The sequence below is a fragment of the Ambystoma mexicanum genome, chromosome 2p (assembly GCF_040938575.1).
Source record: "Ambystoma mexicanum isolate Mex_15411 chromosome 2p, UKY_AmexF1_1, whole genome shotgun sequence".
In the NCBI taxonomy this organism is placed as follows: domain Eukaryota; kingdom Metazoa; phylum Chordata; class Amphibia; order Caudata; family Ambystomatidae; genus Ambystoma; species Ambystoma mexicanum.
Window position 1 is genome coordinate 22,887,351 of NC_090923.1, and position 20,557 is coordinate 22,907,907.

General features: G+C 48.2%; 1 protein-coding gene and 1 pseudogene across 1 annotated transcript in view; both read left to right on the forward strand.

The window, feature by feature from the left end:
- NEK4 (NIMA related kinase 4) overlaps positions 1-20,557 on the forward strand; it is a 922,900-nt gene that overhangs the window by 9,453 nt on the left and 892,890 nt on the right. The window lies entirely within an intron of this gene.
- On the forward strand, positions 4,179-7,030 carry LOC138565823 (lamina-associated polypeptide 2, isoforms beta/gamma-like; annotated as a pseudogene).

Consider the following 20,557-nt stretch of genomic DNA (forward strand, 5'->3'; position numbering starts at 1 on the left):
TGGGTTTCTTCCAAGACCAGGCCTTGGCCCGGTCATTCACAGGGCAGTGATGTAAGGAGGAAGGTGAGAGATAGTGTTTTGTTTCTAGCCTTTGGCGCCCAGCTTTCCGTGAGAACAGGACAGTCGCAGAGACACCAGGGGGGCATAGTTGGCTAACTGTGCGTGGACCCAGGGGAGAGGTGCGGCCCTGCAGGCTGGCATTTCTGTTAGGACTACTAAAGCAGATACAAAATGGAGTTGGTGTTCATACAAAATGGAGTCCGTAATCAGCCCACTTGTAGGCGTTGCACCTGTATGTGTCGTCCCGAGGCTGTCCGGCACCTTTGGCCAGAGGCGCCTGGCCAGCCTTGGAACGTGCATAGTGTGCGTGCGGGGACGGGAATGGAGGGGAGGCGGGCCTGAAGACATTTCCTCCCATACAGGAGTGACTATAGTTAGCCAGCTGTGGGCATGGTAGGAGTTGGAAACAGTAAATGGGGAGAGCACAAGACACACATTGAAGACTTTTTCAGTATTTACGGACAGTATTCAAATATATCATGTAAAACTGCTTGCAAATTCAATAGGTTTCCCTGCCAATTGTCCCAAAATTATGTTGTACAACACACTATTTCAGCCAATTATTTCAAAGAATTTCTTGGACGGAGGACAAAGCCAAACTCTTCTGTGTAGTGGGTTGACTCGCTCACTATGCCCTTTAGAATTAAAGTTATTTAAAATTGCTCTTGGGTGGTTTGAGGCAGTCTTGGTGGGACAAGGAGTGGCCAAAAAAAGAGTCTCTATCTATCACAAGTAGAGGTCCTGGGTTGTGATGTTGAAACCAGGGTGGGGTACATGAGACATGTGCAACATTGGCAAGCAGGGCTAGAGGTGAGGCCTGAACTGATAGTAGGAGGCCCGGGGCATGAGGTGGGATTCATGGCAGTGGCAAGTCCATTGCTTAGTTCCTTCACCCCATCACCCTACTTCTAATTCATCACAGGGGCACTATTCTGACAAGTGAATTAGCAGAAAGTAATTATAGGCGTATTTCTTTGTAATTTTCCAGTGTATACACTGCTCAAAGACCTCTGTTGAGATGTTTTCCTTTTATTTTCATTAGTACTCTTGGACTCATTATTTCTGCATTTCAAAGGAGTTCTGATACTCCCTGTGGGCCAGGCACTGCATGAGGGTCTGCACCTGTGTATGATGTTTGTGCCTTCACCAAATTAGACCTCCTGAAGATTAATTCACTGTTTCAATTTTGTCTATTTGATCATCATGGGTCTCCTGCCTCGACCAGGCACTGAGAAGAACGCATTCTTCATATCAATGATCGTGAAGCAGGCAGCTTTTGCCGGAATGGTGCACAAGATTGTCACTAGATTTGCAACCAAAGGGTACTCTGCTTCTACAATGTGATTAAGAGGACTTAAATCCTGTATGAAACGCAATATTAGCATTAGCATTCCTCAATGGGTACACTCCTGTGTTACATGGGGACTCTGATACTACCAGAATGCCTCTCTCTATTAGTGTTGTAATTGTCTCATACATTCCCTCATCTGTCTCTTTGGTTAGTGGGTACTGTTTCACCCTTGGTAAAATGGATACTGGTTTCAGTTTGATCTTCGCCCTCCTATGCTCTTTATGTACCCCACTTCATAAGGACCTGTTGTCCATGGGGTGCTGGGTACTTTGGCCAGGTCCTCCTCACAGAATGGGTGTAGAGCTTTCAGTGCCATTGACCTCCTCTGGGGTACCTCCCTTTTGTGTATCCTTAACCAGTAAGTCACACTTAGCTCGAACTCCATCTCTATTCCTAATCTCTCTTCCCTGAATAGCTATTCGTCTGTCACTGTTGTCAACCTGCACCCTTCTGTTGCTGCGATCACTGCTCTCCATGCTCGTCCTGTGTCGTCCATCCCATGTTCCGCTATCCAGCCCTCTCTTGAAACCACTGCCTTTATTCCTATGGGCACTATAGTTTCCTCTTCCTTGTCCAGTGGTAGCTCAGGCTTGAATAGGCAGTCGTTTGGATCCCGCAATATTTTCCCTGCAATGCCTGGAAGGCATGCAATAGCAATGTAAGTCCCATACTGGAATATTTCTGCATCCACTGGCACCCTTCTCTGTACCTTGCGTCCACAATAAGCTTGAACAATCTGCCTTACATTGAGCATGTGTATTCCTGGCGTGGAGCACACTATTCCCTTGTCTGTGAATGAAATGGTCATGTTCAGTCTGCTCATAATGTCTCGTCCCAATTTGTTTACAGGTGTCTGTCATGAATAAAGTAAAGGCAGAGAGAGGTTGTGTTCTCCTTTAGAAAGTGAGATATTGGGCCTCATTACGGGTCCGGCGGTAACCGTGTCAGTAAAACCGACGGGTAGCTGCTGGACCCGTAATGATTTACCGACACCTGACTCGCCAGAAACACTGGGACGTTACAATCCCAGCAGTCTGGTAAGTCAGGCACCTGTACAATGTTGATCCCCATTTCCATAGAGTCCTAAGTAACGGTGCTGATGCTTCCGTGAAAGTCTGCGGGTGCCGTTCCGCCCGGCAAGTCAGATCTGCCGGGCGGGAGGGCACCCGCCACGCAGACTTGTACTTTGCCGGTCTGGAAACAACGGTGCCGGTAAGCTTACCGGCACCCTTGTTTCCGGACCGGAAAAGTTGTAATGAGGGCCATTGTCTGTGAAAGGAACCACTTCCCGAGCCCCAGAGAATCCTTGAGTGTTTATGGCATTGGCTGATGACTTAAATGCTCCTTCCTGAATGCAGGACCCAGTCGCCCCTGTTTCAACAAGAAAGGAAAATGTTGTGTCCCCTATCCCCACCCCTATGCGAGGTTCCTCTGCAGGGTTGGGTGTGATCGACCGGATAGGACACATCAAGTTCGCCTGGGGGCTGTCCTATTGAGGGTATAATGACATCTCATTCCCTGTAAAGGGGTTGTTCCCCACCATGGTAACTCCTCCCAGTTGTCTAACAGGAACCATTGCCATGGAGTCCACGTGCGCTGCTGCGTCATTGTTCTGTATCTGTGCCAATTACTCTGTTTCCGCGAGCCTGTGGTGCTTGCAAATATTGTGCTACTGGTGCTGGCATCTGTGGTATCTAGGTTTGCATCTGTGGTTTTTGTGCTTGTGGCATCTGCTGGTGTGTAGGAACCATTGCCATGGAGTCCACGTGCGCTGCTGCGTCATTGTTCTGTATCTGTGCCAATTGCTCTGTTTCCGCGAGCCTGTGGTGCTTGCAAATATTGTGCTACTGGTGCTGGCATCTGTGGTATCTAGGTTTGCATCTGTGGTTATTGTGCTTGTGGCATCTTCTGGTGTGTATCTTGTATCCGTCTTTGCTGTTAATCGTGTGTATAGTAGTCGTCCTGGTCCCCTTGACATGGTTGCTGGCCCTGTGCTCCCCAGTTCTGCTGCATTTCTCTGCTCCTACACACTCTTGAAATGTGTCCTAATTGCCCACACGTCCAACACTGTAGTGCCTCCCTCCCTTGCCCTTGAAACCCCCCTGATAAATTCCCTGGGCCCTGCTGCCCATATCTCCGAAACCCTCCTGGAAGGCCCCCTTGGTTATGATGCATCAGTGTTCCGAACCAGCGCCCTCTCGGTTATACCCTCTTTCTCAAAACCCTTACTGTGCATTCCCCTGCCCCATGAACCCTCCCTCTGTGGATGTTGCTGTTCTTTCTGCAGGTTGGGGCTGGTTAGTACTGCTCCTTCCATCGCGTACTTCGATAGTTTTTCTGTACCAGTTTCGCTTCATCTATCTTCCCGTCCTCCGCCTTTGTCTTGAGCTTCTCCTGCCATAGTCTACAATGGTGAACTATGGTGAGCTGTTTTTCTGGCCACCCTTTTGCTTCCATTCCTACCAATTTCCTTAAGTTTTTCTGTATGGGCTCTGGTAGCCTCTGCACTAATATGTGATAGAATATTGCTACTGTTTTGTCCAATGGTTCTCGAGTTTCAAGGGGCCAATGCTCTTTAATCTCCTGAATGTACTGCAAAGGGTCTTCGACTTCCCTCATTTTCCAGGACATAATTGCCCCAATGTCCGAGGTGTCTGGGTATTGTGTCCTTGATGCTTGTCATATGGTAGCCCTGTAGTTTGCCACCGGTCAACCATCGTTTCGCGTGGAATCTGTGGGCGTGGAGGCTGAGCTGCACCAGCGCAAGATGCCTGACTTCCTGGAGAACCCCTCTGCGCTCACTAAAAACAAGCTGAAGAGCGAGCTGCTAGCGCACAGCGTGCCTTTGCCTACTGTGGAGTAGTGCAAGGACGTGTATGTGCAGTTGTACCTGCAGCACTTGACAGCGTGCAACTGGGGCAAGAGCCGTGACTTCACCAGCGACGAGGAAAGCGAGGTGACGTCTGCTAGGGCGATTTCTCATAAATGTGCTAATTCTTTTCACCGTAGAGACCCCCAGCAACTTTGCTGGATTTTGAGGACTTGATTTTTTTACCTGGAAAGAGTGTGAGCCTTTTTCCCCACTCTTTCATGTATTTTGATGTGTGTTTTACTCTTGTGTTCTTTGATTATGAAGTTTTAAGATAACTCCATAGGCATCTTTTCATGTGTGTTACACAGCACCCTCGGTGCAGTAACACAGGGATGTCTTTTTAGATTTCCAAAAGGTTTAAATACCTTCTGTGTGATAAACTACTGTTTCCCAGAGAATGTAAGGTTAAATTGACTTTACTAGTCTGGAGGGGTTACCAATATCCCCTATGTCTAGAAACTCATGTAGCAGTCAAATGCTACCCTTTTCTATCGAAATGGCTGGTGGCCGTGGTTTTACAACGAGCTACCATGATTTTTCCCGACCGCGAACAACGGTAGTTAAAAATCACGGGAGCCATGTTTTTCAAGATGGCGCCTTAAACCCTTTGTTTAAACGGGTCCCGGTCTTCTTTTTTCGCCATTTCTTTTTGGAAAGGTCCTTCTAGTGTTTGTCTCTGTGCGCCAAACTAGGTTTGGTCCCTTTGTTTCCATGCCTTTGGCGGGCTTCAGGACTGAAGACCGCCAGTGTCTGGGGTGGCCAGGAAGTGACGGCGGTGCCTGAAACTCCCTGTGCGCTTAGTCTTCTAGGAGACCCAAATGCACTCTGGCGTGATTGGCTGGCTGACTGCCTGGCAAGGACAGCCACCCTGCTGGGTGAGTGGCAGCTAGGCTGGAATGAATGGGAGAAAACTGTTTAAAAGGCAAGCCTCATGGACTGGAAAGCCGAGCCGACCACTTGAACGAAAGAACCAAAGACGAGCTAGAAGAGAACGGCTGCTGCAACTACTTGACCGCTGGTTTGCCCGGTGAAGCCCTGCTGCAGGTCCGAATCACCAAAGCTCCTTTCGACAGAGAAGCCCTTTCAAGGGCGACTTCTTCCTTTGAGTTGGTGGGACCAATCAACTCGTAAGCCACCTGGATACCATTCCCAAAGCTGGTTAGGATTAACCAGTGGGAAGGACAGTAGCTTGTGTGCTTGATGACAGCTACTCGAACTGAAACTCCATTTCTTTCAGTGTTTTCCGACGATCCCGTGCAGTGCAGGAGTCCCCCGACGTCCTCCCTCTTGTCCCCACGACTGAGGCTCAGGAACAGTGAGATCTGCAGGAACTGCCAGGAACCACACTCTTCAGCTGCATCTTTTGCTTCATATTAAGGTGCTGTGCCAACCCGATTGGGAGAATGCATCGTTTGTGGTGAAAGTTTGTGCAACTTTCCCAACTTGCAGGCCTAATCAGCTTGTGACCCAACATATGATTCTTTTTCGTACAAACTATAATATTAAGTTGCCTCCTTCTAGTGAATGTTTTCCAAATGATTGTGTAATAAATTAATAAGTGATTTACCAAGAAAGCTTGAGTGTAAGTGTCTACTTGATTCACTGTGATTGTAAGACCTCTGTGTAACATCCTTATACTGCTCACATTCCCTCTTGAGATAAGCCTGGCTGCTCAGCTCGCTACCACAAAACTGTGTAGTACACACTTATACCAAAGGTTGGTTTTGCTTAAACCCGTAGTCCTAATTATTTGTGGTGGTCCCAGAGGGTACTGCATGCAATTCTGCCTAACAAGGAGATGCACCCCTAGGAAAGCCACAAAGAAAACTGAGAAACTTAAACCTGAAGAGAGAGACATTTCTGATGTAACTGGGCTTAGTAATGAAGATCCGAAAGAAGAGCTTATTAAATATGGATTGAATCCTGGACCTATAATGGGATCAACAAGGAAAGTGTACGTGAAGAGACTGCTTAAACTGAAAGAACAGGGCGTAAGTACTACCCAAAACAGCAGAAGAACCTAAACAGAACAGGAATACAGATTCGGATCAGTACAGTGATGATGACCCTGAGATTATACTGAAACTTGAGAAGAGGGAGCCATTGAAGGGAAGTCTGAAAGCTCAAGTAAACCTCAGATGAATGAGGGTTGAATAAAATCAGACCGCAGAAGATGTGGCTGAAATACCGGAGGAAAGTCTGAAACGGATTAACAGGCCTCCACTAAAGTCGTTTTCACAGGAGGGAGAAAACGAATTGGACATGCTACAGTCACTGAAACTAATGGACAAGTGGACCTACAAGAATTGGACCACTGCAGGTCATTGCTAGGGAGACTGCACCTGTATCCAGCAGAACACCAAGAAAAAGGGTGGGAGCAACCGAACATACCCTTTGAAGGTGGCCTTTCAGGGAGTATCCCCATAGCTGAAACACTAATGGCTTAAAGCAACCAGACATTTGCTCATTCTGAATATGGAAAGTTTGAGTATCGGCAAGTGGGCAATAAAGTGACTGGGAATTACAAGCTTTCAGCTCCTTTGCCATCATCCAGTGAGTTCTCGGAAATACTCAGCAGGACCCCGAAGAAAACCCTGCTCAATGAAGAAGTTTTGGAGAAAATCTCCACCGAAGAAAGAAGGTCCTATGAAGGTATTCTAAAGGAAATGTTCCCTTATGAATCATCCACCCTAACTGGAATTGGTGTGAGCTGGAGCCGCAGCCCTTTAAAAGGAGCCGCTGGCTGACCTGTTCAACTTTCTGAATATAAAATGGAGGAAAGTTTTTTTCTTCAAAATATGCTCCAAAATATTCTATTGTAGCAGATGCTAAGGCTCCAATAACCAAGAAAGGACACTCCCTTGCTGTTTGGATAAAAAAATCTTCTTTTTGTCCTTGTGGCAGTCTTCCTGTTCTTGGTCTATCAAGCTATGTAAACAAACGAGGGAAATCCCTTTGCCAAATACCTTCATTAGATTGCACAGAATACGTCTTCTAATTTTGTATAAATATCGGAAAAGAACTTCCCACTTATCAACTGAACTGATCTCGATCTCTTCTATTTCCCTAGTCTTTCTGTTCCACTGCTCCCGTTCCGCTCTTTTACTCTCCTTTACTCTCCTTGCGAACCCATTCGATCCTCTCTTCTCTTTCCCTCTCTGTCTGTTCCTTCACCCACTCCTTCCTTTGTTCTCTAACTTCTCTTCTCTCCTCCTTTCCCTGTCCTCTATTTCTAGTTTCTCCTCTCGTTCCCTCACTCCTATCTGTCTCATCAATTATCTCTGCCCGGTCTGATGTGTTGCTGCTACCCTTTAGACCTTCCATTGCCTAGTTGCCCCTTCTGCCTCCCCGCCCATTTTCCCTTCTAGCTTCACAAGTATCTGTCCTCTTATCCATTCCTTCGTGGCTATGCTCCTGAGCCCTTCCTTCGCGCCCTTCTGCGCCGTGCCGCTCGTCTCTCGTTCAGTGGCTGGCTGCTCTGCGCCTCTCGCCCCCTCCTACTTCGTATATGGTGGTGGCTTATGTGTCAGATTTGAATACCCCTCTCCTGCTCTTTATTCCCATGTTGGGTACATCTCTTGCTCATTGTCTATGTCATTGGATACTACGCTCGGAGGAATGTGTGGTGGAGCGGAGCGGTGAGCCCCTGGTTCCCTCACCTCCTGCTGGCTCAGCATCCACTGACTCCTCACTGCAGCCTCCTCGTGCCCCTGGAACATGTGCCATAGTTTGAATATGGCCTTGCTTTTTGTTAGCATCTTCCCCTTATAGGCACCCTGTATGTGTGTCAGTAGTGATTGCTGCACTTCTTTGGAGAAACCTTCGCAAGTTGGCCATGGTTTAGTTAACTTTTCCTCTGTACTTTTGGACCATTCTATGCTAGATTTACATATCTTTTCTTTGTAGGGTGGGAGAGTTTTACACAGGTGCTGTAGGGGCGTGTCACCCCACACTTCGCTGATATATTTTTCTTTCCTTTACCTGACCTCAAGTCGAGGGTTTTGATAATCAGCTGCTATGGGAGAAAGGTACAACGTAATCATACTTTTCAGTTCACTAGGAGCCCCTCTGGCTCCACGACTTGTCAGTCATGCTCCGCGCACTGCCCCTTCACAAACACACCATCACTACCTCCTCTGCCACACCCACAATCTTGCGCATGTGCCTTCTGCGCACCGCCAATGGTTCACCTCGTCTGCCAATCCCAAGTTTCCAACGCTTGCGCCTCACCGTCTCATGCTCTCTGTGTCCTATGTTCAAACCTATGGGTGACGTCACCAAGTTACTAAGCAAGGAAGTGCTAGAAAATCAAATACTGCGCACACACTGTTATAACCTGTTACCCCCAAAACACACAAGAACCCCACAGCTGTCTTCCCGCCTCCAGGCAGAGTATGCCAATATTCTCTTGTGATCACTGTACCCACTGCGTCGCCTAGCGTGCAAAACGTCTCACTCCAGGAGACTTAACCAGTCGACTTGCCTTCATAAATCTAGGCTAGCTCCCTTGCTAATCCTTACGGCGATACTATCATCTATGACCCAAGCTAAAATGCCCAACCCACAGGAAAACCACTATTTACATACCATCTGTCATCCGTGCCCTTGAGTCAATAGCCTAGTATATTCACCAGAACAGTTTACCTCTAAAACCGAATGTTCCCTAGACATAGAAAAGGGATGTCTACCGCTGCTCCTGTCCCTACTAACTTGACAATGCTAGACAATACCTTTACAATGCTCCACTGTACTCAATATCCTCCCTCACACCTAAAGTTGCCATTCGACTGGGTCAATACTTACACTATGTGTCTGCTGGCACTGCTCGGCTGTCGTGTCCTCCAGATGGTGCTCACTTCCCCATCCTGGTCTGCTTGGACTCCACGCTGACTTATGGCAGGATGATTTCCAAACTGGATCCTGACTGCCTTTCCACGGGTACGCATTTCCCGTCTTCTCGAACTATGCGAGGGTATTGCAACCTCTCGGGTTCCGCGGCAGAGGAGGCAACCTTGTTCCGGCTGATGCAGCGAACCATCAACTCTGCTACCGACTTGTTGAGGGTAACTCCGAGGTATGCCAGAGCGATGCTGGAAGTTTGTGGACTTGGAGGGCCCAATTCCCTCCCCCGGTATACACGGAGCACTCGGTCAACAGCAAGTTCAAACTGAGGTTTATTACAGCCAAAACCAACAGGGATCCATACAAGAACAATGGCACGCAGGCCACTTTTGTTAAAAAAAACTAGTCATTACTTGGGCTGTTCTCCAAAAACCTATTGCGGTGTTGGATTGACCTTCAGGAGTATAACATATATAGGTACCTATGTGTTATTCTATTCTATTCTACTGTCTCTCGCATGTCAAGTGGTTGACATGTCCCTTCCCCAAAATGTAACTTACTACATTGTTCCAGAGTAATGAGCTTACCCTCGGTTCTCGCCCGTTGCTACCCACCCCTTGGGTACTAAACTGTGACTGGCTAGAGCTGACGTCCCCAGGCCCGGGACCCAAAATGGTTCTCTGCTCAATGTGCGCCTTATCAAGTTGATGTTGAACGATTATGTGTCTGGATTGTAACTTGTGTGCACCACATTTACCTATGAGACCGAGACCATGTCCCGGTCGTCGCAACACTTTGTTGCACACTTGTTCCAGCTTGCGTCTGGCTTTCTGGGATCAGCTCCCCTTTCTCGCCACCGATCACTATCCATTGTCTGCTTCAGCTGCATCACGTTTGTGGAGACCACGAAATCAAGCTCTGCAGCTGCGAATTATGAGGATGTATTCCTTTTTATGTAGCTGGTCCCTTTGACGTCTGGGGATTGGACTGTCTTCGTATCTCTTAACCTTGGCTGTGGGTTCTGTCTCGCACGTCTTGCTCTCTATCCTGCCTGAATCAGCTCAGGTCTCCTGCTGAACGTTTTGAGGCCTGCTGTAATTGTCCTTAACCTATAATGCGGTATCTACATTGTCCATGTTATACTACATTCTCTGAGTTAGCTATACGTGGTCTGATCAGGTTCCGTATATACTCCTTTATGTCCACACGACTATTGGCTTTAAGCATCAGCAAGCTCGCTCAGGATCTCTTGTACCTTGCGGTTTCTGTGTTACTGCATTTGGCTAATGGCAAAAATAATAAAAGCAATGACGGTATGTATATGTGCCTGTACTCTATAGAGCTGTGTTCTTCATGTATTCAAATATGTGTTTGTGTTGTGCAGTGCAGAATGCATGTGTGCTTTATATCTAACGCTGCTATGTCGTGGTGTCTCTAATGATGTCAGCAACGTGTCCATATAGGTGTCTCTGGCCATGGCCTGCGGCTCTTCATTCACGCATGGATAGATTTGTACCACACCTGATCTGTATGGCTTGCTGAGAGGGTACCTCTCAGTGTATTTGTCTATCATTGGCGCCTTTGGGATTCGTCCGAAATAGAATCGGTGGTTGTGGTATTTTATGGCCTTTCGTCTTGTCATGAACTTGGTGGGGAAGAGGAGTGTGTGGTAGGGGTAGGGGTGGTCCTAGTATCCCGACTCCCTTTTCACTCTGTTCCTCCAATCCTTCTCTCCGCCTTAGCGCACTTCTACCTTTGCCAGCTGCGAGCGCATGGATGCTACATTAGCAGTGATCTCCTCTAGTTTCTCATGGACTGTAGCGAAGCCCCTGGCAATGGCTTCCATTGTTTGTTTGTTTTGTTTGTTTTATTTATTTGTATAGCGCTCCAAACCCGGAGGTAGAAGGGCGCTTAAAGAAGACGGTTACATATTGTGATATATACAATTTCAGTATACAGTAATTTACAGAGTTCAGACATAGTTAAGCAGAAGGAGGTGTACACACATCTGTGGTGCTACTCTTTGTTCAGGAGCCAACCGATAACATGTTTCCTGAAGATCTGGAAGGACTCTATGGTTTTAATGTTGAGTGGTAGGGTGTTCCAGAGTTGGGAGGCAAGTACTGTGAAGCTGGCCCCTCCAGCTATTTTTAAGGAGAATCTGGGCACTGTCAAGCATAAAGTGTTGGAGGATCTAGTGGTTCTGGTGGTGGGTTTCATGCTAAATTTTTTAGTGAGATATGGTGGGGCTAGGTGGTTTAATGCCTTGTACGTGAGCCAAATGGTTTCCAAATCAATCTTTTGTCATATGGAGAGCCATTTGCACGATTTCCTAGCAGTGGAGATGTGCTCTCGCCTGGGGATGTTAAGTGCTGCACATAGTGCGTTATTTAGAAGTACCTGTAATTTGTTAATTATAGATTGGTTAGCGCCTAGGTACAGGCTATTGCAATTGTCCAGTTTGGATTGTATGAGGGCTCTAGCAAGAGTGAGGCAGCTATTGGATGATAGGGTCTACTGGCCCTAATAAGCTTGCCGGTGTAGGTGTAGGCGGAGGCTGAGGCGATCATGTTGGTTTGTTTGGAGAGGTTAGAGTTGGCATCAAGGTAAAAGCCAAGCGTTTTCACGCTTTTGGCAATAGGGATGCTGTGACCATCGATAATAATGATGATGTTGTAATTAGGATTAAGTTTAGACAGGTTACTGGGAGCGCCGACAAGGAGGAGATCCGTCTTCTCATCATTCAGGCAGAGGCCATGAGAAGCCATCCATGCCTGAATGATGGAGAATATTTTGTTAATCCGGTTGACGTCTGCCTGGTAGTTGCCTGTGATGGTGAGAAGTATCTTGGTGTCATCTGCGTAATTCGTGTAGGTGACACCCAGACGGTCCAGTTGGTCAAACAGTGGCTTTGTAAATATGTTATACCAAGTGGGGGAGACACAGGAGCCTTGTGGAACCCCGCATGAAATGGGGATGGGGTCTGCTGCAGCTGTTGTAGCGAAAACCTGCATGGTTCTGTTTGCCAGAAAGGATTGTATCCATGTGACGGCAGAGGAGGAGAAGTGAGCTTCGGTGACTAGCTGGTTACAGAGGATTTGGTGGTCGACCAGGGCGAAGGCCATTGAGAGGTCTAAGAGGAGTAGGATCGCGGCATTGCCTTTGTCTTTGGTTTCATCAATCTGACTTTTGAGATCAACAAGGGCAGTTTCTGTACCATGTTGAGGTCTGAAGCCAGATTGACGTATTCCTAGCAGATGGTTGGATTCCAGATATTCCTAAATTTGGAGGTAGGCGACTCTGTCCAGGATTTTTAATAGGAATGTGTGTTTAATTATCCGGAGGTGGTGTCGTCATGGGTTGGGTCTGATCCGGGTGGGAGCCGAGGGGGCCCGGGGCTATCACGGGAGGCAACCTTTTCTAATTTGTCCATGGCCCCGGTTTACTGTCCACTGCCGGTGCCCCTGGTCATAATGAGTGGGTGCAGCCAGTTAGCGCTGGGAAGGGCACCAATGTCACAGTGCAGAGCTCCCCCACTACCAGGCGCACTCAATCCCACGTTCCTGAATCTCAGTGCGGGGCAGAGCTGCAAAGCCTGCTCCCAGGTGTTGCCCAAGGCTGATTAGTCACCTGATTGTTGTGCTTTGGGCTCCGGGGTGTCCAGGATTCAGCAGCGGTCCATAGAGCCAGCAGCTTGCTCAGACATTGGGCGTAAGAACAGAAGGGGTGCCCACGTATTTGTTGCTTAGGCCTTGCCGCGGAATATGCAGAGTGTCCAGCTGGGTCCTTGAATGTGCACGGGTGCTGTGGGGCTTTAGGTCCAGGTGAGCACACCACTCACACTGACCACAGACGCAGAGCGGGGCACTTCATATGGCTCTGTGCGATCGCGCTCTGGCCGTTGGGCATTCACGGGCGTGCGGCACTCTGACAAAGGGAATATGCACTCACTGCGTGTATCAGCCGGGGCGTGGAGATGCTCCCGCTTCACCTGTCACGGACAAAGGCCTCAAGTTGTTGTCATGTAACGTGTCGGCACCTATTTCTGCACCGCAAAGTGCAGCGCTCCACTGCTATGCGTCCCTCTCATTTAGCAGGTGCTGGAGCAGGCCTCAGGCACCCGCTCGAATATCTCAGCACCAATAGGGTCAGCGGCTCCTCCCCCGTCTCTCGGCCAACCGATGTAGCACGTGGCCTACACTCAGGTCTCAAGTCGCCCATTGCATCAGGTGTTCCCCACAGTCTGGGATACCGGCTCGTGAGTTTATAGCCATGAAAGATAGATATTGCCGCCACCACACTTAATTATGTTAGGCCGGGAGTGGAGCTTAACCACTAGGAAGCAATCTTGTTGGCTGCTAAGCAGCGCCCCCCAGGTTTCCTTGTTCTACCACCACTCCTAGTCTGATTAAGCTGGTGGTCATCCTCGCCTTCCACACATCTGCATGCTTTTCATCTGTGGGCTGATGACAGGGATGAGTCCCACAGATTCCACCGCTTAACTGCACCCCCTACCTGCTGCTAGGGGAAGGGGCTGAAGCAGTGATGGGTGCACTTGTATATAAACCCTTCAATTGTATTTAGTCTTGAATGTGTTGCTTCTTTTCAGTGCCTTGTGCTGCTTTCCTGCTATTTTCAGAAAGCTTGTCCTACACCGCAGAGCTTCCCAGAATAAAGAAGAACTACATTAAAAAAGCACAGAGTGAGTTTCCAGGATCTTTATGAAATGTTACTGATGAGGCACGCCACTCAAGATGGTTTGACCTTCAGTGGCCCAGCCTCCAGTGACCTACATAGGCCAGGTCCAAATAGAGAGAAAGAGCAGTTAGGGTTCTGTTGCTTTGGCCATGTTAGCTGGCTAACATCTTCCATGTGGAATGCAGTTTAGTAAATGTAATTTGTGGAATAATGTAAAGCGATCCTGGTACACAGCTTCCTTTTAAATATGTATGTAAAAACAAGACCTTTTAATGGCCAACCTCTTTTGTAAGTGCATAGCTGTCAGTACAACTTCGTAGCATGTATCCTAACCATTTGATAAGACTAAACTAACGTCTGTGCATGTCTACTAGCATCATGCACTGTCCTTCATGTAGAAATTGGATTCTGTGACTTTCATATGCGGCTAGTAGCTTCCAACTTGTACTTTTGCACCTTGCCCTTGATTGCGCACTTTTGTTTTTCTGGTGTGAGGCCAGTTCCGTGGCTGACACTGAATATTACCTCCAGAGGTTGATGTTGAGGCAGTGAAGGTTGGACATCATTGAGACCATGAACCAAGATATTGTGTGACTTTTGGACAAATGTAAACTTTGTAGGAAACGAAGACCCTTGAGGAGAACATGTGACACAGACCTCTTCTGTTGAAATTCCTGGCTGGTGCTGTTATTTTGTGTATTCAAGAAGACTTCAGGTTCACGCCCCTGTGTGGATTACAGGGATTGAATAGTGTAGCGATATGTTGCAGACTTACTATGGCGTTCTGCTGTGTACTCATTTTGACCTGCGAGGTTCTTCTAACCTTTAGAGGGTGAGGTCTGCCTTTTTCACACTCTTGATATATATTTGCAGCTGCCAGCCTTGTCTCAGGCTCAAAGAAATAATCATTCCTCATCACCCGTTATTTGGAGGTCTTTCCACCAAACCTCTATCCTAGATCTATTGCATGCCTTCCATCACATGGCAATTCTCCGCTTGGCAAGTATGTATGCCAAGTCCTTTAATATACTTGCATGTTTTAATTTGCGTGGGCTAGGGAATCCCCCTACCAAGCATGCCCATACCGATTCAACATCTGTCTTTATCCCTTTCTCCTCTAGCCGGCGGGCTACTTCTTCCTAGAATTTCCCAATTTCAGGACATGCCCAAAACATATGCGTCATCCCCGCATTTTCCTCCCGGCCTTTGGGGCATGTTTGTCGTTCTGCATTTTTAAATTTAGCTATTCTCTGGGGTGTCATATATTCCCTGTGGGTAACATATAGCTGTATCTGCTGTAGCCTAGCATTCCTAGATACTTTCTTATGGTACCCTTAGGCCCGTTCACATATCCCGTCACTCACAGGTATCCCAACCTCTTCTTCCCAGTCCAATCCTAATTGTGCCACTTCCTTCCCCACTCTGGAAATCAATAGCTTATATAGTCTGGATATCTCATGCCCTCCCTCTGCTATATCATATATTGTGTCTATGGCAGCATCAGGTTGCTCTTCTAGTGTTATTTCCAACCATATTTCTCTAATCCGCCGTACTATTCTGTTATATGTTCTATATGGCCCCTCATGTAACCCTGTTTCCTCCACCAGCGTCCCGAATACCTCTCCTTCTTGCCATATGTCTCCCATTGTTACAAGTCCCACCAGTTCCCAGAGCCTCCTAATCGCCATCAATAGTTGCCCATCCGCTCCCGTCAATGCGACCAACGGTACTTGTGGGGAACACGGGGCTGGGTTCTCCATGACCTGACAAGCCCTGCGCCATACCTGCCATCCCAGTTTCAACATCTTTGAGCGCTCTTTCACCTCTGATAAAGGTAGCCATATAATTTCTTTCCGGAAGTACGGGGCACACTCTAGTCTCAGCAGTCTCAATTCTGAGGTCGGGTCTTCTGACAACCACTTGGCCACATATTGTAGTTGACTAGCTAGGTAGTAAATCTTGTAGTTCGTCAGTTTTATACCCCCTTTATTATGCGTATTCTGCAGCTTCCAAAGGGCTATGCTATTCCTAGTCCCGTGCCATAGGAATTCCCTGCAAATGCTCTGTAGCTTAGTAAAGAATCTCCTTGGTATCAAGTATGGGATATTCTCGAAAAAATGCAATTGTCTTGGCAATACTACCATCTTCAACAGTGCCCAACATTACCAAAGGGAGTTTAGACCAGAACCTCATACTATTTTCAATGTTCTTTACCGCTTTTCCAGTATTATGCCAGTGTTCTGCCTCTATCGTGTGATAAATGCCTATTCCCAGATATCTGAACGTGTTGGACTCCCACAGTATTTGTAGGATTGGTAATTGATCTTGTGGGACTCCTACATACTTCCCCAGTGGGAATATACATGATTTGTGGGGGTTCACCGCTATTCCGGATAGCGTCGCAAACCGCCTCATCACTTCCAAGATATATTGGAGATTCTCTTCAGGGTATCTCGCGTACAGCAGCATGTACTCTGCATATAACGAAACTAGATGTGGCTCCCCTTTTATACTGATCCCTATTCCCTCGTACTGCTGCCTCGGGTATATCGCCAGGGGATCCAGTGCTAAGATGTACAGCATCGGAGACCATGGGCATCCTTGCCTAGTCCCCTACTCAGTTGCCACCTTTCAGAAATGATCGCTCCCATTTTTACTCTGGCTAGCGGTGCACTATATAGCAGTTTGACCCACTTGAGGTACCCTGGTCCTATACCATAACTATTCAGGGCTGCCATCAGCCAGGGCCATTTGACCGAGTCAAAGGCCTTCATTGCATCTAATGAAACAATTGCGATCTCACCCGAATCTTCTTTTGTGTACTCTTATGACCCGGTGGAGTCGCCTAAGATTGTCGGATATATTCCTACGCGGTACATATCCTGTTTGATCGAGGTGTATTTATTTGTTAATAATCCATTTCATTCTATTCCCCAACACCGCCGTAAGTATTTTGCTGTCTTGGTTTAACATTGCTAGCGGTCTGAATGATCCGCAGTCATTACCTGGCTTATTTGGTTTGGGGAGTGGGATAATCGCTTCTCTCAGGGATTCTGCTAGCCATCCCATTTCGAATGCCTCGTTTAGCATTGCTAGCAGCTGGGGCAGCACCCCTCATTTTATACATTTTGTAGAATTCACTGGGGAGTCCATCAGACCCTGGGGTCTTGCTGGTGGGTAATTGCGTTACCACCTCTTCCAGTTCTTCTAAAATAATTGGGTCATCTAGGTCCTCTCGCTCCTCTGCGCTTATCCGTGGCAGGCCTATGTCCTCTAGTGTATCCCTTATCTCCCTACTATCGCTCCCTTCTGTATCCCGGTACAGTGTACGGTAGTAGTCAAGGAATTATCGGTTTACCCCTTCTTGGGTGTCCACCAATTGCCCATCCCTCCCCTTTATTTCTCTAATCCTTGATCTGGGGGTCTCCCTTTTGTACAACCATGCCATCATCCTTCCTGGTTTGTCTCCACCCGCATGTTGCCTTTCTACATACTTTTTATAGTTCAAATTACATAGTCTGTTCCAGTGATCTGCACATTCCTGTTGAAATTGGCTTATAGTTTCGGCATCCTCCTTCGTGCTGCCCCCCGTTCCCAGGACTGTCTCTAGCTTGGTTTCCGCTTCCCGCAATTCCCTTAATATGCCTCCCTGTAGCCCTTTAGATTTGGCTATTGCTATTCCCCTTACCAACACCTTGAAAGCTTCCTATAGTGTGCCAGACGACTCGACACTCCCAGTATTTCTCAAAATAGTTTACAATCTCTTCTCTCAAATCTTCCCTGAACATTGTATCCTTCAGCGTTTCTGCTCTAAGTAGCCACGTTGGGATCCTAGCCCTCAAGGGTCGGTATTGCCATACTAGTACCAACGGCGGGTGGTCTCGCCTTGTATACTGCATGTACCGTTTCTGCAATTACCTCCTGTGTGGCAAACATGTAATCTAGCCTCGTATACAAATTCTGTGGGGCTGAGTAGTGCGAATATTGGCGGTCTTGTGGGTGGTGTACCCTCCATGCATCCTCGAGGTGAAACTCTGTTAACAGGGTCTGCAGGGCCCTGGCAGCGGGGGCGGGCCTCTCTTGTCTACTATCCGACCTGTCTACCTTCGGGTTTAATGTGCAATTAAGATCACCTCTCCAGATCACTGCTCCCCCCCAGGCACAGGCTCAGTTTATTGTATAGGGTCTTGAAATATGTTGCTGTATCCTGATTCGAGGCATATGTGTTGACAATACATATTTCTTTATTTTCCACTAGCCCTCGCATTACCACCATCCTCCCATCTGCTTCGACTGTAGACTGTAGTAACTGAAATGAGACATGTGGTGCCACCCAGGTAATCACTCCTCAGGCATAGGCCGAATATGTTGCCCCGATGAGGGTCCCCCTCCACCTTTTCCGGACCACCTCTAGGTTATCTTTTTTGAGGTGGGTCTCTTGTATTAAGGCTATATCTATTTTCTGCCTTCTCAGGTACATCATAACCTTATTCTTTTTTAGGTAGCTGTACAGCCCCCTAATGTTCCAGGAAATTATCTTAAGGTCCCCCATATTCCTGCCGTCTCCCGCCCCCCTCCTTTGTATCTTCTTGGCCCCTCCCTGAAGTGCCAGCGCTCGCATGCGTAAGCTCGTTCCCCTACTTAAACTACCCCTAACCATTAATGCTACAACTTCCCAAACTTCCCTCCCTCCCCCCATCACCTCCCTTCCCTCCCCATCCCAACTGATGCCCAGCTCCATCCCTGGATCTCAGGCACCCCCGCATCTTTCCTTTTTCTTGGCGATTGCCCGTACTCGAGGCACAGCAGGGTGATATCGCCCTAGTGACGCTTCTACTACTCTAACTACTGGGGAGAGGTCGTCTATACCGGTGTCTCCTATGTTAAGCCTAGATCACAGCGCACTTGCCGCTCATATCTACCTTATACAGTCTATATTCCAGTCCAACAAGTTCCACTGTTAGGTGTGACAGTTACTTAATGTTTGCATTTCCCACCGTGCCTATTGTATCCCTATCCAGTGTTTCTGCTGCAGTTTCCCCCACCCCCAACAATGTCAAACATGGCGCTGTATCACTTATCCTGTTCCTCCCGCTCCTGAACATCTCTGTGCTCTGGGCATCCAGCCAGCTTGCCGCCTATTCCGGGGTTTTGAAGAAGTGTGCTTTGCAGTTCTGTAGGACCTTGCGTTTCGCCAGATACAGAAGCATATATTTGAAGCCAGCTGGGTGCAATCTTCTTTTCACTGCCACATAGCTATAACGCTGTCTCTGCACCAACATGGTGTAATCCGGGTATGCGGTGACAGTTGCTGACGCCCGTGTTATTCTTCCTCCTTTCCAAAAAAATTCCAGGATTTTTTCCCTGTCTTTGCAGTTTAGGATCTTCGCTATGATTGCACGGGGAGGAGCCCCCGGTTCTCATCAGGGACCTGTGCGCAGGTTCGATCACAAACCCCTGGGAGAGCTTGCTAGCCCCCATTTCCTGAAAAATCATGTTCTCCACTTAGTCCGTTGGGTCCTGGCCTTCTCCTTCCGGTAGGCCCACCACGCGTATATTGTTGCGTCTTGCACGCCCTTCAGCCTCCTCTGCTCGATTTTCGAAGTTGGACACTTGTTGTTTCAATATGTGGACCTCCTTGGCATTAGCCGGACTGACAATCTTGTTGATTTTCACGGCGCTCTCTAGGCCACTTGTTCGTTCCGCCAGCGCTCTCACATCCTGTCTCAATAAGTTGACCTCAATCCCAACTGCGTCGATTTTGTTTTCCAAGGCCGCTTTCAGATCCGCCACCGCTGTCCCACACAAGGATTTGAGTTCTGTAATGGCTGCGAGGATCCTGTGGTCATCCCTTGGCGAGGCAGCGTCTGCAGGTGTAGTGGCCATAGCCTGTGCGGGAGTGGTCGGGGACTGCTGCGATTTGGTAAAAATGTCATTGTTGGCCATTTGCTCTTAGTTTTGCTCCCTTCAATGCCATTTCGTTGCCTGTCTACTTCACAAGTTTGCGTCTCATCGGTGGTATGTAGGTTCTTGTGTCGCCCCCGGTCCCTTCACAGATGCGGGGCACCCTTTGGCACTACCTGCTGTGTTCACCTTTTACTTGGTGTGCCGGTCCGCCGTGTGAGCGATATGCAGCTCTTGCCCACTGGCCTTTATTCTTAGTTATTCACTGTGGGTCCTGGCACTACGACGGTCTGGTGCTGGTGCCTTGATTCTGTCCTCTCAGGGCCCCCCCCCCGTGCTTCGGTGTGTGTTTCTTCTTCACAGGCATTCATGCATCATGATCATTAGTATTGCGCCTTTTCTCCTAGGCTAGGGCGCCATTGTACCAGTGTAAGACAGGCCAGGCACTGGTCCGCCGACCTGTTGTCCTTTCGCTGGTCCACCTGTGCCCCGTCTTCAGTCGAGGCCCACTTCTTGCTGTTCCCTGCCTCTCCCGCACCACTCCGTGGGTAGTTATTTTCTTTCTTCACTCCCTACCTGTCTCTTGGCCTCTGTCTGTTGATTGTGAGAGGTGCGTCCCCCGGCAGCTGCCTTTTTACACCTCAAAGCCTGTTACCCTCTACCTCTTCCTGGGGCTTGGCTCTGCAGTTCTTGATCCCTGCTGCATTCACACTCATCCAGTGCTTGTGCCTGCCCAGCATCCTCTCATGGACAGTCTGCCCTGTTCATTGGTTCCGCCATATGCCGCTTATTCTCTATTCACAGGGGGGGGCAGGGGGGGCACCACAGCA